Below are 24573 nucleotides of genomic sequence, written 5' to 3'. Positions count from 1 at the left end.
ATGAAGAGATAGTGAAACTACAGTATTTATACTTGTCATGATGAAAGTGGGAAGTTGCTATTTTGGGGGAGGGGGGTTGTCTTCTTTCTAATCTTTCTTTTTTGCTTTCTTGTACCTTTTATTCTTTTTATTTTTTCTCTTTAGTTTGTATTTTTTATTATTGTAGGTAAAACTTTAATAAAAATATTTTAAAATGCAGTCAGTTTATTATATAAAGCATGTTTCTGGAACTGAAAATAATAGTCATTTGTACTTAGTATTAAAAATTAAATAATATTACAAATAACTTTCAAATATCATACTGTTTTTAAAAAAATATGAAGTGCTAATATTTTAAAATTATGCTTTCTGGTTATTGTTCAATCACTTTGGAATCATTTCACCATGTCTGATTCGGTAATTGCTTCTCTGAATTCTTGTAACTGCCTGCTTGTGTCATCAATGACAGAATTAACCACCTTGTCTTCTCTTTAACTATTTTTTGGTTGCCTTTGATTTCTCCAGTGACTCTTACCTTCACATTATGTGTCCAAAATGTTTAAACTTTAACTTCATTATTATTGTTCCCAGTGAGCAATTCATGTAGTACTGAATTATTTGTTCTTCTTGCAGTCCAGGTTATTGTTAACAAATTTCTCCAACACTACAATTCAAAGGCATCAGTTTTTCTTAATTCAGCCTTTCTAATAGTCAAGTTTGTTACTACTGGGAAGAGCTACTACTGCTATGTTACTACAAAATTCCTCCATTCAAGTTTTCAAAAGATTGCTTAAGCTTTCTTAAGATTGCTTTGCATTCTATTTAGCTGCTTTTATTGTTCTGCCTTTTAACATTTTAAATGGTTTAATATTAATTCATTATTTATCTACTCTAGCAGTGTAAACGTAGAACAGTGGAGTATAAACATTCAATGCCACAAAACTTATTTCCAAACAATGAACATTATAAAACATTATTGATGATGTGCTACTGTTATCATAATCTCCGATTGGCTTCTATAATATGATTTACCACTTCTACATTAAAATAGTAATTTTTTTAAATTTGCTTTGGCATTTTATGCCTTCCTTTTTTGATCATTATTACTTTCTGTTAATGCCTCTGGTAATTTCCAAAACACAACATGAATTCTTTAAAAAATAAGAAATAAATAGCCATTTTCTGAAATATATCTTGTTACCTCTCCTCCTTTTTTTTAATAATGTTGAAAAATGCTAATAAGATCTAAGTGACTTTATCAGAGAAAAACACAAGCAAAATATCACCACAAATTAACAATGCCTCAATATTGGATTATTAGTTTCTAGGATAATAAATCATCCCCCTACCTAGACTAATTCTTCTGGATGCAGTCCCATTGATTCAATGGTGGCTGATGCAATAATCAAAGACCACAATATAAACAAACAAGTCAGTAAAGGAGAAGAATTAGAATCAAAAACCTTGCAATTTTATGATGCTGAAATAATCTAGCAAACATATTTCCTAAGTTTGGATTTAGACAATTTTTTAATGATCAAAATAGTTATCTTTGATTGCTACAGTACCGTATTGGTTATCTTTCTAAAACATCTTTGGTGCATTTATGTCCATAGCAGGACTGAAAAGCAACTATAGGTAATTGTTACTTGTTTGATACCTTGTATTTCATTGAAGAACTCCAGGAGCACAAGGGATATTTTATCCTACTATTGTTGAGTACAATAATCCTGCAAAATAAATGAGGTAAAGAGAGAAAGATTGGCCAGATATCACACAGAAGGCTACCATTGGTACGGGTGGATTAGAATCTGAATTTACCTTTTCCTAAACTTACCTTAATCTTAACTACAGAGCACAGTACCTCTTGAAAATAGTAGTATTAATGAAAGGAGTTATTCTGAAGGATTCTCATCCTATAAACTACAGCTACATTATATATTGAAAATGAAATATTTGACAGAAAATTTCACAGATGCCACAATTATTTTTCTTTACTGTCAACCAAGAAGTTATTGAGAATGCTTTATTGTATGCTAAAATCAAGAGAAAAATATTCCTATTCCATCTTCATAAAAGGTTTTTACAAAGAGTTGTCATATGTCCACTTTCATATTTAATTCCAATCTTTATGCAGACATTAAAATGCGATGGCTCTGTGAGAAGTAATCAAGAATATATATCAGCCTTAGCAGGTAGACAGGGTTTTTTTTTATTACTAAGACAAAAATAGGTCAAATATGTGAGCTGGGAGCCTCATAATCATCTGGATAAAAGGTAGCTTTAATAAAACAAACAAATACTTGAATTACTTTTTGATTTATTTAATCAGGAAAATTCAGCAGACCACTTGAAAGATATATAAAAAGAAAATAATGGTAAATAAAGATATTAAAAAGGCTTCAGGAAAGGGTTTTGTTTTTGGTTTCAGTGCTTGGAAGAAGGTTTGTTATCTTTATAAGCTATTTCTTTCACAGCTCCTCATCTATAACTATATTAAATATTGAACTTGAGCCAAATCTTGAAATGAGAAAGAGGGAAAAGAGGATTTCTTTTTTCATTATTTCCCAATCAAACCATTATTGGAAATGCCAACATATGTAGTATATATGTTATGTTTGGAAACAAAAAAAATATTTTTTCTCATTTGAATATCAAACAGTGGCTCTTTCATCAATGTTTTCTTGCTCTCCTTCACCCTACCACACACACATTAATGCAAAGTCAACTAACATAGTTTTAATTAGCATTAAGAAACTGATGAAGAGAACAGTTTGTTCTTAGTCTAGGAAAAGATTACCTATTTATTTAAAGATGATGCAACAATTCCTAATCATGCTGATTTTAAAATTGCAAACTGTACTTTAGGATATTATAACACAGGGGCTTTCTTTTCTTTTCGCCACCACATCCCAAACAGGATGTATAATGTCTGAAAATCAGGTAGCAGCATATTTGTTTTCTCATATCAAACAGCATCTTTCTCTGTCACTTCCTGAAATGCTCTGCTTGATTCAAAGACCAATCCAATTAATTATCTTCAAAGGCAGAATGCCAGAACATGTTCAGAGATAAAATAACAAATGTACAATCATTCGTTTCCAAAATAATATGATCAATAGGTCAAAATTAACCTCTAGTCATTGGACTGTAATGTTAGATGAGTTTTCTGATGAGGCAATCTTGTGTCAACTTATCTGACAATAAGATCTCCTCAACATAATAAGATAATTATACTGTAAGCCTTAATCACTTGATAATATCTGAAGAATTTTGTGAAATTGGCTTTCACATATACATTTTTGGCATTTTAGACAATCACTGTAACTATATGTTCTTGGAGTTATCAGACTTATTCTGAGGTAAAATATGCAAAGTACAACTATATCTATAGCAGAGGTGGTATTCATCAGGTTCTGACCAGTTCTGGAGAACCGGTTGCAGAAATTTTGAGTAGTTCAGAGAACCGGCAAATACCACCTCTGACTGGCCCCACCCCAATCTATTCTATGCCTCCCAAGACCCACCTGTTTGGCTGGGTCTTCTTTTGCTGTCCTGCACAGGAGACCACACCTGGAAAGCAGGGTAGTTGGGTGAGGAGGGAATGGGATTTTGCAGTAACCTTCTCCTAGGAGTGGAGAGGAAATGGAGATTTTACAGTATCCTTCCCCTGCCACACCCACCAAGCCATGCCCACCCAGCCATGCCCACAGTACCAGTAATTAAAAAAAAATTGAATCCCACTACTGATCTTCAGTATAAACATATTCTTGCTATCAAATTATATATTGTATTAATTGTGCAGTGGATCCTGGATAAACTGTCCACTCTACTTTGAGATATTAACTGGATTCCTTGTAAACAGCTCATCTTGCTCCACCAGATATAATCCTCATCTTGACATTCCCAGTCCCTAGAGACTCACTATTGTAGATTATGCACTTCTTCCAGTCCAGGCATACAATGTGACAGAATTCCTTTTTTCCTTTCCTTCTTCATCATCTTGAATATTTCAATGGAAACTCTATTGACTGATAGTAGAGCTCTAAATGAGGACTATAGTTTGATGAGAATTGCATTAGATGTATTTCCTGATTACCTAGATAAATGGAGAGAGCTTTAAAAGCAGTTCTCACCGCAGCCACATGAACCTTCCAAAGAGCAGCTGTGTTAATGTCTCCAGGCAAGCATGAAAGCATATCTTTCAAATGCTTTGCATAATCCTACTTTATGTGTATGCTGTAAGTTCTGCTCAAAGTTACAAGAGTTATCTTACTGCATGACTATGTGGGACCTATTTCAAGTCTGTAGAAAGACTGATGAACAGATGTCTATGGATATTCTCATTCATCCAGGTCAAAGTTGTCTTGAAGGTACTTTTTCAAGAGGCAACTGGACTGTAGGGTTTTTCTTTGAAAACATTTTGCTTCTCTTCCAAGAAGCTTCTTGGATGAGAAGTGAAACAACTTCAAAGAAAAACCAGAAAGTCTAAATGTAAACTTTGGTAATCTGAAGAGATTGTTGAGGTGAAAATAACTCCAGTTTCTCAGCAACCAGAACCATATCTTTGGAGTCTGGCATCATTCAATAATAGATATTTTGCACTCTGTTTTTTTTAAAAAAACTTTGGTCTGTAACTGATTTCCTTTATAGCAGTTCCAAAACTCCAAATCAACTCCTCAGAAACTTCTTACCACCTGTCACTCTTCCACTACAAAATGACCAGAGGGTCCTGTTGCCATAATCTCATCATCTATTGAAAAAAAAATGACAGTTGGGGTGGCCAGTAATATATAATCCTTTTATAGATTATAAAGGTCATTGCAGGTTTAGGAAAGCTCTTTAAATCTACAGTAATGGGCTTCCTTCTGCTTTCTTCCATATCTGGTCCTGTAACTGTTTACCGAATAATGCACTTTGAAACAACTAACTAGGGGCAGATATTTATAGATATTTTTGAATTATGATAGAAATTGAACCATCATGAGTGAATAAAATCTTTTACCTTGGGTTGCCATCATAGCCCTTCATTACTCAAGAGCTTTAATTCCATCCTTCCCTCCCTTCCAAATGTGTTTCCTTAGTGTAGAAGTAGCACACAAGAAAAGCTTATTCTTCTTTTGTGCAGAAGATACCAGTAGTAATCTACCATTCAGGAAGGGAAAGCAATTTTAGGAATCCATAACTGGAAACTAATAAAAGATACTCTTCCTGGCAGCCATTAGAAAAAGAATGTAGTATGTTTCACAGTAAATGTAAGTGTAGTTTGACGTCAATAAGAGTCCTGGAGCACGGAGGGGTGGTGGTGGTGGTATTTAAGATAAAAGTGTGATTCTCTTCATGTTGCAGAGTGAAGAATAAGAGATACCCATTTGAATTTTTGCTAGACTCATATCTTTTGTTCCTTATAGAATGCTAGCCAACATTGCAAATAAAGGAATTTATAAAATTAGACTCAACTTATTTCGCTACACATTGATCCCTTCACGTCCTAGTGACATAGGGGTTTTTCTGGATTTTATCTGGACAAGATTGCTTAGCTATGACAGCTCATCTGCTAGTCATAACTCTTCATCATACAACTGTCTGCACATCTACTGGTTTCTCTTTTTAATCTAGTCAAGGAAACTGTTTTCCCAACCTGCCAATGCTCTAGATTGCCTCCAGCTCAGCAGCACAGCAAAAGAGTTCAGATGCCCCAACTTATACATTATATTTATGACTTACGTCTTTGTCAAATCTACCTGTTTACCCATGCATCTGGCTCAGTTTTACTAAAATAGCATCATTTTGTTAGTAAGTAAACTATATGTTTAATGAGTATCACCATGTTGTGTCCCAAGTGCCAACAGATATTTAGTGTCTGCCAAGAACAGATCTGTGAATGCTAGCAAATTTACAGCCATTATTAAAGAGAGAGCAAGGCAGACAGACAGACAAAAATAATATACTTGGAGTTCTCTCAGCATTGACAATACCTCATAGTGTTCAAATTTTGTACAACACTTTATATTGCCAGACACCAATAAGTGTGTCATTATATTATAATTAGCAGTTAATCACACACTGGCATCTAGTGAAGACATTTTTCATTTTAATGGTAATTCAAAAGATGACTACCATGTAATTTGTTTGGAATAAACAACTGCACAATTATTCTGTTATTAACACAATAATTACTAAATCTGTACAGAGTTTTTTGTGGTCATATTACAAAATATGATGACCATCCCTACAAAGCTTCATGACAGTGAGGTAGCCACTCACACAATGGCATGCAATGGCAAGTGCTAGAGCAAAATAGAGCCATATGGGTTGCCATATACAGTATTTAGAACAGCCACAAACAAAAAGCATGCCTGAAACTAATATTTTATTTCAGAAAAAGAAAAGAAAAATTAGAAAATGTTTTTATTTTATAAAATTTATATTGCCACCTACTCTCACATGGTGACTTAAGGTGGCTTATACAAATATAAAACATTGTATAAAAATAAAAATAATAAAATAAAATAATAAAATAATAAAATAATAGCCCCTTACCCATCCTCATCCTGGCGACAACACATATTCATACAAGCCATTTAATAGGTTCCATCCTGCTCTGGGATCCTCAGGTCCACTGGCAGAACCATAAGTTCAGCATCTTCCAAAAGAGTGTTAGAGAGGGGGCCATTCTAATCTCTGGAGGAATGATGTTCCAGAGAGAGGGAGCCACCGTGGAGAAGGCCCTTCTTCTGGATCCCACAAGGTGTATCTCCCTCAGGGATGGGACCTGCAGCATTCCTGCCTTCCTGCTCTAATGGGTTGGGTAGATGTGACTGGCAAGAGACATTCCCGCAGATAATCTGGTCCAAAGCCATGAAGGGCTTTAAAGATGATAGCCAGCACCTTGAATTGCACCCAAAAGCAAATTGGCGAACAATGCAGTTCCTGCAGGAGAGGTGAAATATGTGCACATTGAGGTCTGCACAAAACCATGCGGGCCACTGTATTTTGCACCAACTAAAGCTGTAGTGGTCTAATGCAGTGGTCCCCAACCTTTTTTGTACCAGGGACCAGTTTCACGCAGAAACACTTTTTCAAGGACTGGGTAGGGGGGGTGGAATCCGAGTTTGGTGGTTTGCTTGCAGACATTTCATTACCTGACTAGGTAACATCTGATGTTGTTACCTAGTCAGGTAATAAAACATCCGCCAGCAAACCACCAAGTTCAGGGAGCGCCAATGCCTCCTCATTGCAACCCTGAGCGACAGATAGTCTCTTCTATTGGGACATTTAAAACGGAGGGTTTCAGTGCAGATTCAGGAACTGCGCCTGGCTGAGGAACGCCTTCAAAGCTGAGCGCTGGGCGGTGGTGGCCCACGGCTGCCTCCGCGGCTCAGGACAAGTCCCTGCAGGATGGCTGAGAAGCCCCACCTCTCAGCCCTCCTTCCTCAGCCTCATCCCTCAGGTGTCTCCCTCCCTTTAATAACTATTTGCCTCTTTTTCTCAGCCAAAGCTGCTCCAAAACAACCAGAAACGAAGGCAGGCAGGCAGGCAGGCAGGCAGAATGGAGGACTGAATTAAACCACGGGCGGCTGTGTGTGGGTGAACAGGCGCTTTGGAGGAGCTATGTCAACAGGAAAAGCCACTCTGCTTCTTTGAAGCAGTTTCTTCCTGGGCTGGTGGAGGAGTGAGAGAGCGACTGAGAGAGGAACGAGGCGGGAGGAAACTGAAGCCACTGAGCCGGAGAGCAGGACAGGCTTTGGTTGCTTCCTCCCTCCCCTTCTTTCCTTTGTGTTCTTGATCCCTGATCCCAGCAGCATTCACCAAAGGCGAAGAAAGCCGCCATTTTTATTTTATTTTTATTTTCTTTGCGGCCCATTACAAAGTGATCCATGGACCGGTACCAGTCCAGGGCCCAGTGGTTGGGGACCCCTGGTCTAATGAATCAATCCAAACATCCTAATTGATGGGTCCTATGCCACTAGAGTTCTGAAATGATGAGCTTAATATATTGTTACAAATGCTTCTAAATACAAATGCTTCTAAATGAGGTTGTTTTAAAATAGGAAGTTTAAACAATCGAGTTCCCCCCTTCATGGCATGGTGTGGCATGAAGCAAAATATAAGCTGTTTTATTGTATATGCTCCATAGAAATTTCACTACCACAGGACTAAAATAAAAAATACATGTTGGAGAAAATAATTATAATAAAAAAACCCAATCTGACTCAACTCACAATAGAGTAATCTCAATTTCTTACCATCTTCATTCAAAGAAATATTTTTTAAAAAAATACACACTGGATCAAAATAAAGGCTTCAGGGTAAGTTATCTGTGGCAGAAATAAATTGTTAGGGAAAGGGGGCTGAGCTTTTTCAGACATATTTCAAAACTTCTAGCTCAGTTCCAGAGTTAGTTGTTTTGTTTTTTTTACAATATTGTAGCTGATGCAAAGAATAATTGCCATATAATGGGGGCAATCAAATTTAGATAAGGAGTCACTCTCACTATTATAATTTTAGAAAGGATATTATTAAGTGCATGGTTCAGGGCACAAATCTGACAAATTAGAATTATACTAGCAAGATCACCCACACCTATATGCGTACTATACAAGTCAGTTGAAACCATTCAGACAAGAACACATGCCACCTGTATTACCTGCAGACACCACTTATGTTTCTTGAGGTTCTTATTTGTGAATTCTCTCTAACCAAACCAAACACTACTGAAAGAAAACAACAACAACCAAAAAGACTCACAAACTTGAATTCCATAGTTGACAATATTTTTCTTAATTCCAAACATTCAAATTCTAAGCACGAGGAAAATTCAACTATTAATGCTAAGACTTGCTATTAAGACTTGTGGATTTCAACTCGCAGGCTGGTTGAGAAATTCTAGGAGTTGAAGTCCAGATGTCATGCCTCGGTTCTATCGGTGTGGCTTCGGGGACGTGGTTTAGTTGGCATGGCTATGTGGTCATGTGACTGGGTGGGTCAAAAGAGAGAAACTCACTTTAACAATGCTCTTGGAGTAGGAGGTTAGACTAGACCTCTGAGATCCTTTCCAGCCCTGGATTGCTGTGCTGTTTCAAAGCATCCTCTGAAGCTGCATCTCGTGCCAGGGTTTGTGGTCTTTCCTTCTTCTCCTTTTTCTCTCCCTCCCTCCCGCTATCCATCTATCCATCCATATCTCATTCACTTTCCCTTCCCTTTGTCCCTTTCTTTCTTTCTTTCTTTCTTTCTTTCTTTCTTTCTTTCTTTCTTTCTTTCTTTCTTTCTTTCTTTCTTTCTTTCTTTCTCCCTTTTCTCCCTCTTTCTTTCTTTCTTTCTTTCTTTCTTTCTTTCTTTCTCCCCTCACTGCTTCTTTCTTTTTCCTCTCTTCCTTCCTTCCCTTTCTTCCTTCCTTCCCTCCCCTCCTTCCCTCCCTCTTACTTTCTTTCTCCCTTCCTTCCCTTTCTTTCTTTCTCCCCTTCCTCTTTCTTATTTCTTTTTTTCTTTCTTTCTCTTTCTTTCTCCCATCCCTTCTTCTTTCCAACCTGCCTTCAATCAAGGACCTGTATACTGCACAAGTCAAAAAGAGGGCTGTGAAAATATTCACAGACCCCTCACATCCCAGACATAAACTGTTTCAGCTCCTTCCCTCAAAACGACTCTATAGAGCACTGCGCACCAGAACAACTACACACAAGAACAGTTTTTTCCCAAACGCCATTACTCTGCTAAACAAATAATTCCCTCAACACTGTCCAACTATTTAAAAAGTCTGCACTATTATTACTATTAAACTTCTCATCACTCCTTATCACCCATCTCCTTCCACTTGTGACTGTATGACTGTAACTTGTTGCTTGTATCCTTACTCTTGATGAATGTATGTTTTCTTTTATGTATACAGAGAGCATTTGCACCAAGACAAATTCATCGTGTGTTCAATCACACTTGGCCAATAAAAGAATTCTATTCTATTCTATTCTATTCTATTCTATTCTATTCTATTCCATTCCATTCCATTCCATTCCATTCCATTCCATTCTAACAGATAACAGATAATCAGATAATCAGAGTTGGAAGGAACCTTGTAGGTCATCTAGTCCAACCTCCCACCCAAGCAAGAGACCCTACACCATTTCTGACAAATCACAGTCCAATCTCTTCTTGAAAGTCTCAAGTGATAGTGCTCCCACAACTTCCGAGGGCAAGCTGTTCCATTGGTTGATTGTTCTCACTGTCAGAAAGTTTCGCCTTATTTCTAGGTTAAATCTCTCCTTGTTCAGTTTCCATCCATTATCCCTTGTCTGGCCTACAGGCACTTTAGAAAATAGTTTGACCCCTTCTTCCCTGTGGCAGCCCCTCAAATATTGGAAGACCTCTATCATGTCTCCCTTGGTCCTATTCTATTCTATTCTATTTATTTATTTATTTATTTTGCCGCACCCCTTCCATGCCCTGTTTTGGGCTAGTAAGCTTCCCTGAAGCCTCCTGGGAGCAAAAATGGGGCATGTGGAGATTCCTGGGAAGGGCGGAGTGGGGTGGGACAGGTCCAGCTGGTCTTTGGAACTACCGGTTCACCAAGCAGGATGTAAAACTAACATCCGGTTTGCCCAAACCAGCCAGAACTGGCTAAATCCCACCACTGGACTGCTGGCCCTGGTTAATGTTTGGGATAACCTGGGTTATTGGACTGCTGGCCCTGGTTGCTGTGTGGCTAACCTTGCTTACTGGACTAATCACAGCCAGAAGCTTCTGAAGATGCATAAGAAAGCTTTGCTTCAGGACTTGTAGGGAATGTGGAAATGTTTGGGTGCACAGTTGGAGTAATAAAGGGGAGTTAGATCATTCTCTGGTTGTGTTGCTTTTATGCCATGCCCCAAGTCATCACACCAGATGTTTTAAAGTTACCATGGTTGGTATACACCTCTAGTATATACATGTGGTATGCTCAAAATCTTGGGACCTTGTTGTAGTACATAGATCTTTGTAAACCCATTGCAGTAACTAAAACGAGAGACACTGGGCATGGATGATTGCAACCAGCCCAGCTCAGGAGTTAAAGTCCACAAGTCTTAAAATTGCCAAGGTTGAACACTTCTGGGTATAGTTAGGAGAGTGCTTTTCATCAGAGAAAATGGCTCATATGATAAGAGAAACCATCTTTTCTCTCATATACATTTTGGTATGTTGTTCCTCTATTGGGTAGGTTGGAAATTATTATTATTTTTCTATAGCAATAACTTGCCTTGTCCTCTTGTCTCCTGTACAATTCTATGTCTGTTATTGTAGTTATGTGAAGTTTCATTTTTATTTAGGTATAGAAATGTGATAAATTAACAAATAAGTACATATTTCAAGTTTTATTCTATGGTTTTAAGGATTGCAATTTGACCAGAGATCTTAGTATCAATGCTGGCTTAAGAATATATAGCATCCTTAGACCAGATCGATTTAAGGTACCACTACCTGATAGTATAACAAATAGTAGTTTGAGAATGATTCAGGAGAAAGGATGGTTTGGCATCTCTATCCTTTGGCAATCTAGGCCAATGCTATTAGAGTGCCCTGAGAAAGCCATGCCTGAGTGAAAGCTGGCACAGACATACTGTTTTTTATAGTTATAATGCCTTGGTGGAGATTGTAGTTAATAATTATAGTTGCTGTCCTCCAGGACTTTGTCTTTCCAAGTTCACTCATCCAAATATTAACCAGGCCAAGCCATTTACATTCTGAGTCCAAGCAAAGTCAGTTAGGGGCTGTCATTACTGGGCTACTATTAATTAATGAAGAGATGGCCATTGTCTATATACATTTGGGGGCTTGGCATTTTTAATGGTGAAATGAAGACCCATAAATATTTTATTCAAGATAACACAACCTCAAAAGTTTCCACATGTCTGACCTAATCAAAATATGACAAATATGCTGAAACAGTAACTCCTCAAAGGTAGATCTTTGGCAGGAGAAAAGAAAAGAAGATTAATATATAATTAGAAGGCATGCGTCATAATTGATATAGGAATAATCATGCTCCTAGCTGAAAGAAAGAGACAAATATACCCGTGTCCTTCTAGAAGACCTGCTACTATATGGTATGGTGATGTGTGAAATGTGTAATGCAGTCCTTTGTAGATTTCCATGCTTCTGCAGTTCAGAACATGAATTTCCAGCATTCTGTAAAAAAAAAAAAAAAAGATATGAAACATTTTAAATGGAGATGCACAGCAAGTGCTTTTTAAAGTTAAAGGCCTTGGCATTTTGGCCAAAAAAATATTGCTTTAAAAATATCAGAGATGTCTGCCTTGCATAAAGAGCAAGTGATACAGTCTAGATAAAATGAAAAAGGTCATTGTTAAAAGGGAAAACTTTTGTAGCTCAAAAAACAGACGGGGGGGGGGGGGATACAGAAAGAAATCACAATCAAAAAGACTGCTACCTTGATAGCGAAGAGTTCACTTTAATTATTTTGCAGTTAGACTTCCATTCCTGCCACCCTATCTGGACCAAAGCACAGAAAGGTCAATCTAATCCCCAAATACATCACCTGGTTTTATGCTTCAATTAACTTGCTACATTGCAATGCAACACATGTTTACATAGAAGTAAATCATCCTGAGTTGTTCTCATTGGATTGCAGCCTCTATTTTGCATTGTCTGAAGATGGACTTCTTTTGCCCATCATCAATCTACTATCAATTATTTTTCTCAGTCAGCCTGACTCTTAGTTCTATGAGAAAAAGAGAAACATCTGCAGAATGAATAATTTTCTATCATATCCTAGCATTAACTTCTGAAGTTGTTGTAAAGGCATCCTTAGCTTTTTTTGTGGGGAGGGGTTGCATTATTTTATTAGTACCCAATGATGTTTATTTATGGGAGATGCACAGTTGATGGAAATTAATGTCAATTAATATTCAGGTAGAATTAAAAGCATGGTAAATTCCTGGTAGATTCTTTTCATTAACTGTAATAATAGCTGCATGTATCTTTTATCCCCTGTCTATTTTTTACATATTCCACAGATTCACATGGGAGAAAACAATGTTCAGTCATTGCTAGTAACCTGAATAATAAGACCATGACACACAGAAAAAAAAACCCATACATTGAACATGTGAATTCTGAAAAGGAACATCCAAGGATTATCTAAAGCAAGACTGTCAAACTCGCAGATGTATCATGTGCTGGTCACCTCATGTCCAGTTTAGTAAAGGAGAAAAAAGTCCCTATACATCATGTGACAATGCCATGACACTGTGAGTTTGACACTCCTGATCTAAAGGGAAATTTCAGTAGAAAAATCATGAGTAACCAGTCTCACTGATTCCTTAAGAATTAAATTTCAGCGAGAAGTGAACTTCCAGTTTGCCAGGCTTCGGCGACGGCAGGGATTCGCGACTCCACGCGATTCCTGCCATGCTAGCTGTCTTGGTGCCTCCGATCCCGACGGATCTGGAGGATAAGGCTGCCCTGTTGGGGCAGCTGAAGATAGGGGGGATCCGGACAGGGGTTGGGGAGTATCACAGACCCCCCTCCCCAGCCGGCAAAACCCCTTTTTCTCAAGGCGGTGGAGCGGGGGTCTCTAATGGCTGCCATGAAGAAGCCGGCAACTGGCTTAAGAATGTGCAGGAGGAAGAAGGAGGAAGCTACAAAGTGAAAGTTTCTTTTGGCTGAACTGGGACTCTAAGGATATATTTAATACCCTGAAAGTTACTATTTTTGGATGCTACATTGTTCCCAGTGGAGGTTTCTTAAAGCGGCGAATGGAAGTGCTGAAAGGGAAAGTTACTCTCCCTCCCTTACGGAATTAACAAATGGACACTGAAAAACCTGCTTTCTTACAGAAGGTAAAAATTAAAAGCTCTTTGTTACAAGTGGGAAGGGAGAGGTCTGGGGAAAAAAATTATATTAAGACTTTGCTGGAGGAGATGCCTTGAAGATCAAGAGACTAGAAGCTAACTGCAATAAGGCTTTAAAATACAGATTGGGTTTTTTTTCCTAACTGATATTACCCCAGGAAGAGAAACTGCAAAGGGAAGAACTTTGTGCTTTACTTGGACTGTCTGATGACTTTGGGACTTTGGGGAATTGTTTTAAGTTTGGAAATATCTTGGTTGGCTTAATAAGAAGAAAGATAAAGAAAAAAAAGAAGAAAAGGTTTATAATGGCTTTATCTCTTGATGAACTAAGAAAACAATACGGAAAAACAAGGAAAGAAGGCAAGGATGCTATGGGAGAAGCCCTCTGCTTTTTAGAAATGGTGCTTGCTACTTTTCAGCAAATTCAACAACAGCTGGAGGAAGCGGAGGAAGAAGAAGCCATTTTTAATGAATCAAAAAGTTTGATCAAGAAAGAAAGGAGAAAGAGAGGAAGGAAAAGGAAGGACTTAAGACTTAAAAAAATATCCATGAAAGAGAAAAATAAGATGCAAAATCAATATAATGTCAGAAAGCAAAAGGAAAGAAGAATACAACAGAGAGGGGAGGGCAAAAAGGCGGAGGTTAGGAGAGGAGTGGGTAAAAAGATTAGGTGGGTTAAGAAAGAAAGGGAAAAGGGGGAAAAAAGCCACAAAGGTATAAAACAAGATGGGAAAAAGAAAAATTTTTTTAGGGACAAAGGGTAATATATAATTTAAAAAAAAAGGATTCTGCAAAGTACTTATGATAGTATTGTAGTATTTGTATTAAAAATAGAAAATTAGAATTTTATAAGATTTAATAAAAGATTGAAATATTAAAGTGTTTAATAAGGTTAAAATGTTCAATAATGATTGACTTTAAGTTTTAATAAAATATTAAAGGAAATGTTTAAAATATTTAGTTTAATTATAGAGTTTGATGGGCTAATGTGTTGATATTATTATAGATTTATTATTGCAGTATTTGTTTTTGAAATAGTAGAATGTACTAAGCAGAATCAGATGGGGATCCAGGTTCTATTTTAAATGTCAATCTAGGGGAATGATAGAAAGGCATCATACTCTGATCAGCGATTTCAGGAGAAATTTTCTTTTTTTATTATTGAGAATGAGACAAATGTTTAATTGGAAAAGAATGGACAAAAGATATAAATATATTGATGTAAAGCAAGATCAAATATATAAAATAGAATTAAGAAGAGTGAAAAGTGGGGAGGAGTTATATAGAAGATATAGAATGGTAAATAAGATAGGTAATGGCATACAAGAAGAGCATGAATTTAATTGAAGTCCATACAAAAAGAGGTAATCTGGGGACAAGCTACTTTCTAAAAAGAAGTTTTATGTTTTTGTGTTTTGTGTGTGTATGTTCGATTGAGACTTAATAAAATCTTGGAGGAATGTTAGATGAGAATAATTGTAAACAAGTCAGAGGGAAATATAAATATGATGACTTAATAGTAGATAAATATAGAAAAGAAATGTAATTGAATAAGAGTAAAGAGAAATAATGAGAAATTTATTAAAAGGAATTTATGTGTTTATATGGAAATGGGGTAAATTAGAAGTATGCGATATAAAATAATGTTTTACCTGCCTTGTAAAGATTTATAATGAAAAGAGGTTTTATATTTTTAATGTTTAATGATGTTTTGTTTGTTTTTAAAATTAATAAAATTTGTTTAAAAAAAAAAAGAATTAAATTTCAGCTGACATCACATCCTAGATCTGACCAACCACTGCCGAACCAACACACACTTCATCCACAATGGACAAAGATACAAACAGATAGAAGGAGCACCCATGGGATCACCCCTCTCGCCCGTCATCACTAACCTATACATGGAACACTTTGAAACCAACGCTCTAGACAAATCCGAACACAAACACAAACTCTGGCTCAGATATGTAGATGACACTTTCGTAATTTGGCCACACGAGAAAGAAAAACTGGACAACTTCCTCACACATCTTAACAACCTACACCCCAAAACACAATTCACCATGGAAACAGAAACCAACAACCAACTTCCCTTCCTGGACATCCTAATTTACAAAAAACCCAATGGCTCTCTAGGACACACCATCTACTGGAAAAAAACACACACCAACCACTACCTAAATGCACAATCCCATCACCACCCTGCACAGATCAACTCCATAGCCAAGACCCTCATCTCCAGAACCAAATGCCTACCTGACAAAGACCACCTGAGAACAGAACTACACACCCCCACTAACGTATTAATTTCCAATGGATTCCAAAGAAACACTATCACCAATCTAATCTGAAAAGAGATACCCACAAAAAACCAAGACACAGAAAAAGACAATGGTATCACACTCCTCCCCTACATCAAAGGCACCACAGACAAAATCAGCAAAATTCTCCACAAACACAATATCAGGACAGCCTTCGGCACTGACCAAAAAATAGCCAACATCCTAAGAAACCCCAAAGACAAGATCCAGCTAGAAAACCAAGGAGTTTATGAAATACCATGCAACAATTGCCCAGCCACATACATTGGACAAACCAACAGGAGAATAAATGCACGCATCGCAGAACACAAAAATGCAGTCAGAAGAGAAGAAAATACTTCCTCCCTCTTCCAGTACCTTAAAGCCACAGGACATGAAATTAATTTTGAAGGAACCAAATTAATATCCAACACTGAACACTTCAGCAAGAGAATAATCAGGGAAGCCATCGAGATAGAGAAATACCCCCATAACATGAATAGACGGGACGATACCTCCCGCCTATCAGACATCGGGAAGCTAGCCCTCACCAACAAATGAGTCCCAGCCACAAAAACCAACACCAGATCCGAAACAACATGGGACACCACCTCCAATCCCCCTCATCAGACCCAGGCCCAAGCCCATCCTATAAATGAAGGATAACCACCATCCAGAAAACAGACCATGGCTGCTTCGCCAGCTGTGGCAGCCCCTGACCCCAAAACCAAATAAGCTGACACATGCCAAGAACACAGACCCAGACCCCAAACTCGAAACCAGACTAAAACCCAGAATGCTACATCACAGCCACCCACTCAGGATATCACATCAGGAAACTCAGGAAATTACATCATAAGAACTCAGGAAGTTGCAACACAGCAAATGACCCAGGATATCACAGCACAAGACCAAGGAAACCACAGCAATAAGTCTCACAAGGTCATCACACAACCCATTACCCAAGCCATTACGACACAGGAGGCTAATGGAAAAGAGATCAAAACACAAACAACCCAGGAGATTACAATGCAGGATCCAGGATATCACAACAAAAGAACTTGCAAGCCCATCACACAACCCATTACCCAAGCCATTAAAACACAAGAGGCTAATGGAAAAAAGATCACTACAAAACAAATGACCCAGGAGATTACAGCACAAGATCCAGGATATCTCCACAACAAAACTCACAAGGCCATCACACAGCCCATTATACCAACATCAACTCCATCAACCAATCAAGAGGCAGCAGTGCAGCCAACCAGCCCAGCACACCAGCCCCACCACCAGTATTTATAGAGAGACAGCCGCTCCGATCACACACTGCTTGCACTGGCACGAAGCCGAAAGCACCAGCCTGAGGATGGCGAGTGGGACCTTGCCGAAACATTGCCAAGATACTCTTAATCTTACATGGGAAAAGACCCAAACACACCTAGACCAACATATGTGTGTGTGTGTGTGTGTGTGTGTGTGTGTGTATGTATATGTATATGTATATGTGTGTGTGTATATATGGCATGTGTGTGTATATATGGCATTCAGCTTTGTTCGGGTATTTTCCCACATCATTGTAGTTGTGCTTTTAAAGTTGTAGCAACGTTTTGGCAGAATCTCATCTGCCATCATCAGGCTTCTGTATAGTGTTCATCATATATATAGAGAGACAGAAGCCTGAAGATGATGAATGAGACTTCATCGAAACGTTGCCTAGATACTTCGAATCTTACGCGGGAGAAAACCCGAACAACCAAAGATCCACATACAAATACCCGCGAGAACCTCAGAAAACATATATATATATATATATATGACTCCCCTTCAAAATTCAAATGAACGAACAAAACAGAAAGCAGTCGTTTCAAAATTAAATCAAACAGAAAGAAGTCTTACAAGATAACGGCTGGCAGAAATCTCAATCCACAGCATAAATCTTTACTCTGTCCGGCAAACCAGTCCTGGCAATAAATCTCAAGTCAATAAATCTCAAGTTACAGCTTCTTGCTGTAATGTCCTCACTCAATAAGTCACTTTGTTCCCGGCAAATTCTACCAGCCCAGCTGTGTCCTTTTATACTCATTGAGGCAATGTGCTAATTTACTGACTCGCCCTCCTCCTTCGTTCCAGCTGAGTTTGCCTTCTCAAACATCTTCTGTTCCTTACATTTAACCACAAATTTTCCAAGTTCTCATCTCCACTAGAAGACTCTCTCAAAACTTCCCTGTCAGCCATTCCCGGCTGTTGATCAGATAAGGAACCAGAGGAGGTCAAAGGTCCTGACAATTCTAATACATCAGGTCTGTCTTCCTTTGTCACGTCCATCTCCTCATCCTGGTTACTAGTCCAATCACTGAGCCATGCTGGCTCATATTTTTCTGCCATGTCCTCCTCACTTGAACTCATATCAGTCACAGGAGCTGAACCCAAGCCCGGAGCCACAACATACATATACATATACATATACATATACATATACATATACATATACATATACATATACATACATACATACATACATACATACATATATATATATATATATATATATATATATATGGCATTCAGCTTTGTTCGGGTAAGTACTCGCGAAAACTTAAGAATATATATATATATATTCTGTTGTATTAATGATGTAATGATCACATATACAATTCCCTCATGATTTTCACCCTTGGACCTTGGTGACACATGTTGTGCTTGGGATTATGCAGCTAAATCAAATGAATGGAAAGCAGCAGCATTCTATCTAGGCTCCTAAATTGGAATAATTTTAGAATTGTCCTCAAGTGCAAGGCAGAATAAATTCAAAGAACATCCTTCCCAGACATGTTCTCTTAAAATAAATTGGAGTTCAAAGTCTGTAATCTTTGGATGATTAAGAGTTGGAGCCTAACACATGCAGAAGACTGTAAGAAAGAAACAGAAAAGGGAGAAATGGCTCATTATATCTGTATGATCATAGCATCTGACAATAGTAACTCACTTATACAAATAATTGTTATCTGGCTGCTTAAAAAGCTTTGCACACCCTTCTGATCTGCATGAAAAAAAAATGGACAAGTTAAAATAGGCTGGCAAATGCAAGGCAGTCTTCAGCTCCTTCAAGTCTCTGTTTAGAAATAAAGCATTGGCCACTGTGCATTAATTCAGCAAAGTACTTCACTTGATCTGATTAGTCCATTGGATTGTTGCTGAGCTAAGCCTCTGGTGAAGCATTCACTCCACTTTTTCTCTTTACCTAACTCTCGTGTTTAATAAAAGTTGCCAGGAGCTAGCATTTAAGTATGTGCCTCAGTAAAACCTTCTGCATAAGCTATAAAAGATGAACACCACTATTGGTACAGTATTGTAAGCACAAGTTGAAATGAATGGATACCTTCCAAATGTCTGTATATTTGCAGCAGTGTATGCTTCAGGGAATATTGACATTTGCCCACTAACAATTAATCACCCTGAAATATTTTATTCTGGACACAGAGAAAGGCAATCTGCTAGCTGAAAACCACCAAATGAACCTGTTGTTATTAATGCCACTCTGAGTTATAGAAGATAGGGAAGCAGGGTTCATCTGGTACTGCTTAGATGCTTTAGCTGCAAGAACTGGACATCATTTTATATTTGCCAACGCATTTCTATTTAATCAATAATCTTGTTACATTAAGCAGGATAGAGTTTTCTGTTGGAGTTAGGTTGCTGTGTATCTTCAAGTCAGTGCCTGGATAGTCCCTGCAGGTTTTGGTTTTTGTTTTACAAAATTTTGGAATTATGTCTCATTATACTCAGTAATTCAGGTCATGGTTGTCCCAAAGGTGCTTTTCTCCAAAAGGCAACTGAACTTTTTAAAAAATTTTCTTGAAGATGTTTCACTGCTCATCTGAGAAATGTCTTCAGTTCTAACTAACTGATGGATTTATATTCCTTTCAGTCAGCCAGTTCCTAAGACTCTGAGAATTCTTGAAACCACCTCAGGGTTCATTTGTGTCCTCAGGGTCACCTGAATCAAAGTGCAAACCAATATGGAACCATCTTAAGACTGCTGATAAGACTCATTGTAAACAGAAGATAGGTGCTGTCATATCCTTCTGTTGAGAGAGGCCTGTTCAGTTTTAACAAAGATAGCTTCTTTGACTCCTCTTTCAAACTAGTAGTCCTCTCTGTCCAGAATGTGAACCTTGCTGTCTTCAAAGGAGTGGCCCTTGTCTTTCAGGTACAGATGAACTGCTAAATCATATCCTAATGAGTTTGATCTCTTGTGTGTTATGCCATGCACTTTGGAGTGGTTGTTCTGGTTTTGTTTTGATTTTGGAAGTAGTTTTCTATTAACTCCTTCTTAGGACTAATAATGAAAGTGATTGATACGAGGTCACCCAGGTGGCTTTGTACCTAAGGTAGGACTAGTACTCATAGTTTCTTCATTTCTAGCCTGATGCTTTTACCGCTGTACCAAATTGGGTCTTTGGAGTTATTAGGATCAAATTTGCTGCTGTGTGCAACATTTTACTTATTCCATATTCAAAATGGTTGAAATCCCTGAAAAAAAAAGCCATCTGAATCATTGATCATATGCTATATGAGGTATGAGTGTGCATGTGAGTGTGTGAGTGAGTGAATGATTGAGAAATAAGGAGCAGGGGAAAGAGAAAGTGGAATTTTAGAGAAAGAGAAGGATAATCAATAGAATATAGTCTGAATTTTATTAATATTGATTCTGAGTTTACAGTACTGTTTTGTTCTCTAAACTTGAAGTTCAGAGAAATATTAGGGCAGTGATCTTTTCTAATTCATTTTAATTGGAAAGATGAAATAGAAGTGGAACAAGCATTTATTAAAAGTCTATTTTTGTTTTCTAAAATTAAAAAAGAAATAAAACCAAATTCTAGGACAGAGAGGGTTTATCAATAAATATACAAGTACAATATTTTTGAAAGACAACCAGTTTGTGCACTGGTTAACAGTCTACAAACCATGAATTATGGTCCTATCTTAGGCATGAAGCCGGCTTGGTGACTTTGGTCAGTTACTCTCTCTCAGTCCTAAGAAGAAGGCAACAACAAGACACTTCTGAAATCTTACCAAGAAAACTCCAAATAGTAATCAGTCCACAAAATCAATCCACCAGGAGTCAAAATTACCATGAAGGCACCAAAACAAAACAAAGAAAAGCAAAACACCTTAGATTTCTATGGATATTACATGATTATTAATTTATGGGATTTGGTAGCACAAATGGTTAATAATTATATTTATTTTTGTGGTATATAATGCTATCTATTATAATGAAGTACGATTTAGGTAGGATTGTATGCTTAATCACCATGATAGTTGAAGAGTTTAATCACATGATTAAATTGAAGAGATTCTGAGATACTCATCTGAGAACTATCCAAAAGAACATTGGCAGAAGATGATTTTAGTATTTAGTATTTATTTGATTTGTCAATCACTTACAAGATACAGGTATAAGAATAAATATAGTTTTGAATACATGAGATAGATACTTATAAGAAAAATAAAAAACAATAGGACAGGAACGGTAGGCACGATTGGTGCGCTTATGCACACCCCCTACGGACCTCTTAGGAAGGGGGTGAGGTCAATAGTAGACAGTTTAAGGTTGAAGTTTTTGGGTTTTTGGAGAAGAAACCACAGAGTCAGGTAGAGTATTCCAAACATTGACCACTCTATTGCTGAAGTTGTATTTTCTGCAGTCAAGTTTGGTGCGGTTAACCTTGAGTTTGTATCTATTGTGTGCTCTTGTATTGTTATGATTGAAGCTGAAGTATTCATTTGCAGGTAGGACATTGCAATGTATGATTTTATATACTATATTTAGATCAGACCGGAGGCAGCATAGTTCTAGATTTTCTAGGTCTAGAGTTTCAAGTCTGGTGGCGTAAGGTATTCTGCAATGAGTAGAGGGGTGGAGAACTCTTCTTGTGAAATATTTCTGGACTTTCTCAATTGTGTTAATATCAGATACATGATATGGGTTCCAGACTGATGAGCTGTATTCAAGTATAGGTCTAGCAAATGTTTTGTATGCTCTAGTTAGTAGTGTGATATTACCAGAGAAGAAGCTATGTAGGATTAGATTAACAACTCTTAATGCCTTTTTGGCTATGTATTTATAGTGGGCTCTAGCACTTAGATCATTAGAGATGAGTACTCCAAGATCCTTGACAGAGTTTGGATCATCAACAAGGTCTTGACTATTCAGCCTGTATTTTATTTTCTGATTTATTTATTTTTTTGCCATTATGTAGGACAGAGCATTTATTTGTTGAGATTTGAAGTTGCCATTTGATTGACCATTCTGATACATAGTCAAGGTCTTTTTGGAGGGTAGTAGTATTGTCTGTGGTGTTGAATAACCAAAAATTGATAAATAAGATTTGTCCAGAAGATTGGTTGTAGCAGAAAAACAAATGTGTTTCTATGGATTATCTGACCCATATTTTATTTTCCCACGCACAAAAATTTATTCTCCTAAGTACAAGTAGAAGTGGCATAAGAATTAGATCTTAAACTGGAAGGAGAACTAGAATATGGTCAAAAAATTAAAGTACACTTAATTACATTTTTGAAGAGTTGCTGTCAATTTAATAAAGAACAATGCTGGCTGGTAAAATAAATTGGCCTAGACATTGGTATACTGCTTAAGGCTTTCTTGTTTGAAGGGAATTCTACTGAAGAGAGATGTTGTTCTTAAGAAGAAAAATTTGCTAAGATCTGCTGGAAGATTTGCTGAAAACCTGAAAAAATGATGTACCATGAGATCTAAAGATCCAAGATGTTGGAAGATGGCAGGTTTTACCCATCGGAAAAAGACCAACTCTGTTTTATTAACAGAGGGAAATTGATACCAACATCTTTAAGCCTTTTCTCAATTCAAAATTGTAGAAATAGTAGTAGTTACAATATTTAGAAATACAAAGTAATAAACACATTATTAAAAGTTTCGGGTTTTTTGCAATAATGTCTTGTAAATAACCTGCAGCTTAGGGCCAACAGCTGGGGATATGATCTTTTCTTTTTAGAGATATTTAAGTTGCCACTTTGGTAAGTGCTGCTAGACATAGAAAAATACAGGGGAAGAAATGCCGAAATATGTTATAAGATAGCATGGATACACAGCTGTCAGCTTGAAGGGAGAACTGGTGGTAGAAATAAAAGGGAACAATCTGACAACAGGATCTTAGATAAAAGGCTGACATTGATGTGCCATCACAGTAGGCAGATTAGGATTGGGGGTTGAGGGACGGAGCTGCTGAGGCTTTTCATATAATGTTTTCACAGAAGACTAAAACTGACAGAGGCAAAACAAAAACTGCCTTCATGTTTTACCTCTCCCATTGCTAATAATTAATCTGGTTGAACATATGATCAAAGTGCTTGGAAATCACCAGCACTGTCTCCAATACTTAGGTAGTGCTGTCTGTATGAACTTGGGGGAGTGAAAAGAACAGTGACTGATAGGCAGGTCCATGTCTATCTCTTAAGAGTTTATGCTCTGAAATAGGACAGTGAATATTTTTGGACCATATTCCCCCCCAAAAAACCACATGAATCCTAATGATTAATTCTTGCAAAGTTATGTTCAGCCTCTGAGCCAAAATCATTGTAAACAGTTTAAGAGTAATTTGTAAAAAAAAAAAAAAGAACAACAACTTGTATTCAAGATGAAAATAACATTTTTTCTCTTTTCAATTTAGTTTTCTCTTTTATTTCTTCCTGTTTCTTTTTTTCTCTTCTTACTCTGTTTTAGTTTATATTAATTTTTACTTATGTGTGTGTGTGTGTGAGAGAGAGAGAGAGAGAGAGAGAGAGATTTAAGTTTAAGAGACTCCCATCCAAGTACTAACATGGCCACCATCTTAGTTTTTCAGTATCATCCAAGGGTCTGCTACATCATAGACTCATCCTTAATGTAATATGTTTAAACAAACAACAATTTTAATAATTAAAAATGAATAAAGCAAAATAGACTTTTGTACATACAGTGGTACCTCGGTACTCATTAATTAGTTCTGAAAAGTGTGATGAATACCAAAAATTATGAGGACCAAACAATTCTTTTTCCTATAAGGAATAATGTAGTAAGTCACAAGGTAGCTGACACTAACAAATTCTAACTTCTGTGATGAGTACAAATGATAAAAATTTTGCATCAAAATGCTTTGAGTACCAAATTCAATGAGTTTCAAAGCAGTTGACTACCAAGGTACTACTGTATTAACTTTATCTACAATACATACATTTAATGCCATCTATGCATTTGATAGAATATGTCTGCAAAGAATTGCCAGATTCCATCCAACTCTGATTTGGTGCTGACTTATCCAATCATGCTTTTTTTGGCTTGGTTTTTTCACTATCTTATTTGATGTAAAGTTACTAGAAATGTAAAGCCTTCAACTATTTTATATAACTTTAATTGAGTTTTTAAA

The 24573-nt window shown here is 37.1% G+C and overlaps 1 long non-coding RNA gene across 1 annotated transcript; it reads right to left on the bottom strand.

Moving 5' to 3' along the window:
• Positions 1–1684: 1684 nt before the first annotated feature.
• LOC148126367 (uncharacterized) lies at positions 1685–12129 on the bottom strand. Its single transcript, XR_015742615.1, has 3 exons — positions 12025–12129; positions 3507–3607; positions 1685–1709 (listed from the first exon to the last, which is right to left on the bottom strand). It is a non-coding gene; the product is annotated as an uncharacterized LOC148126367 (long non-coding RNA).
• Positions 12130–24573: the final 12444 nt, after the last annotated feature.

Source organism: Pseudonaja textilis, chromosome 3 (genome assembly GCF_049901715.1).
Source record: "Pseudonaja textilis isolate UNSWEBS1 chromosome 3, rPseTex1.2, whole genome shotgun sequence".
Lineage (NCBI taxonomy): Eukaryota > Metazoa > Chordata > Lepidosauria > Squamata > Elapidae > Pseudonaja > Pseudonaja textilis.
The sequence above is the reverse complement of the archived record's forward strand: the minus strand, read 5'-3'. Positions and strand labels throughout refer to the sequence as shown.